The sequence below is a fragment of the Macrobrachium rosenbergii genome, chromosome 31 (genome assembly GCF_040412425.1).
Source record: "Macrobrachium rosenbergii isolate ZJJX-2024 chromosome 31, ASM4041242v1, whole genome shotgun sequence".
Taxonomy (NCBI): domain Eukaryota; kingdom Metazoa; phylum Arthropoda; class Malacostraca; order Decapoda; family Palaemonidae; genus Macrobrachium; species Macrobrachium rosenbergii.
This window is the reverse complement of record NC_089771.1, coordinates 15,535,384-15,537,810: the sequence shown is the minus strand read 5'-3', so window position 1 is coordinate 15,537,810 and position 2,427 is coordinate 15,535,384.

The window sequence follows — 2,427 nt, the reverse complement described above, 5'->3', positions numbered from 1 at the left end:
GCGTCTATACGTAGTATTCTCCGTATTGCTTTAGGCTAATTTCCTCAGCCTAGCAATTTGGGCGATCTTTAATTTTAGTTTTACGTTCATTAACTGCTATTAATCTCTTACGATAGTGATTTGAAATCTATTATAAATTGATGAAAAATGTTTTAAGAAACTGAAGTAGATTTTATAAATTTCATTTCTGCAAAAATTAGAGTAGTTCTGTGCTAAGTTTAGGCTTAAAAATCCACAGGCCATTTCTGTCGAGAATGTCTTGGGGTTCCTCTAGTTTATGCGTTGCTGTTGGCTTTTTTTTTACAATTTACCAAAGGTCCAATGTTTTATTGAATAGGACAACTGCGTGAGGGTTGGTAGGAGGAAATAGCTCCGCCCACAATTACATATGCAGATGTTATCTTCCTCCATCGTAGCCATTTAAGGCGAACTCAAATTCTTATAAAAAGTTGTTTTTACGTCATGAATTGTTGTTGTTCTCTCAGAATAGTTACTTGAATACTTTAACATAATATTTTAAGCGATTAAGAGAGAAAATGGTATTTTATAACTGATTTTTTTTACAAAATTAACATAGTTATCTGCTTTGCATTTTTTTTTTTTTTTGTGTTCCGAAAAGCTTTAATGGCAATTTGCGCTTTAAGAGCATTTCGTTATATCAAACCTTTTTTTTTTTTTAAATACTGTGTATATAGTTTAAAACTTTGCAATAACAGATATGTGATAAATAAAGACGAGTTATATTTTAAAAGAATAATTCCTTCGACATGACAGCCGTAAGTTAATGACGTCATCAGAAGCAAATTTTCCGCCTAAAGAGCTAGGCTATATATATATATATATATATATATAGATATATATATATATATATATATATATATATATATATATATATATATATATATATATAGTTCCTATCTAATTAATTAGAACTGCTCATACAGTTAAGGTTTGGGACCTGCTCTTGCGGTTATTATAACCACTCATTTGTTAACAAAGCATGGGTCTACCTCCTTAGTATCCTGCCATAAACCATCCCTAAAGGTGAGGAGAGAGACACAAGGACTCTATAGGATAGCTTCACAAACTGCAACATTAAGTGACTGACCCAAGATCGCTTTCTAGACTGAAATACTTCAAAATGCTTTTAAATGATTGGTTTTACGAATCAAGGACACTTTATGACACAGGAAATTATGCAGAGGACAAAGAATGTTGTTATATTGTCACTTCCTTTTGTGAGCTACTAAACAGATTGCTTGTGAAATTTATAACCAGACTGCTTAAACTGAAAGGTTTCCTCATTCAGATGTACATCATATTTCTCTACCAGTTTCCTTAAACATTCCCTCATTTCATACACTATTTTTCTCCATTTTTCAGCCATATTCATTTCAAAATTCATCATTTTATTCTTTAAATGACGCCGGAAAATGTGTATAAGTAAGTATCGTCATTACTGTTTGGAGAAAAGAAAGGAAAATGAATTCTTAGAGAATAGTGTGCTCTCTTTAAATAAAGTAAACAATATATATAGAAAGGAATATAGGCTAGTTATTTTAAATAATAAACGTTCTTGTAATATATGTCCCTGAACATTAGCCAAATGTGTTTATTACCCTTAATGTATGCTGGAAAAATGTGCTAGTTTTTATATAATCTGCTGCTGTTCTCGGCTCCGCAGACCATAAAAGAATTGTCAGTAGTAAAATAGTTTATAGTAAGTAGTTTTTAACTTTAAACAACGCTGTGCATTCCATGTTTATATTAAATACAGAGTGAAGTAACAACGTCTCTATCTCATTTTGTTCTTCAAAGTCATGGCATGCATTGTATATTTATCGTAGGTCTGATACGTTTCTATGTTTCTACTTTGAGTGCTGCAGATGAGTTTGTGGAAGAAATAAGGTCCGTCCACAAGCCTCAGCAGACGACTCGGCCAGACAACAGTGCAAAGCCATTCTGTTTGACGTAGTTGCAAGATGTCGCTCACGTAGAATTAAACATTTATGTGTCAATATATATATATATATATATATATATATATATATATATATATATATATATATATATATATATATATATATTAAGGGCGTATGCTTTTGAGGGAGTAACCACTACAGATTTTAAATCATTGGAAATATAATGTATGAAATCAAATTCCATATGTAATATTCTTGGTAGGCCTATTTCTTAACGACATATGCAGACGCTACCTTCCACCGCCGTAGCCATTTGGGAGAACTAGATTTCTTACGAAAACGTTGTTTTTGCGGGCGTAAATTGTTGTTTGTCTCTCAAGATAGCTATTTTATACATCTGTCCAAAATATTAACACAGTAGTTCTGTGCTTATTGTCCCGCGCATTCCGTGCCGAAAAACTTCAGCCGGAAACTCATCTATGAAGAAAAATTTTGAATAATTTGT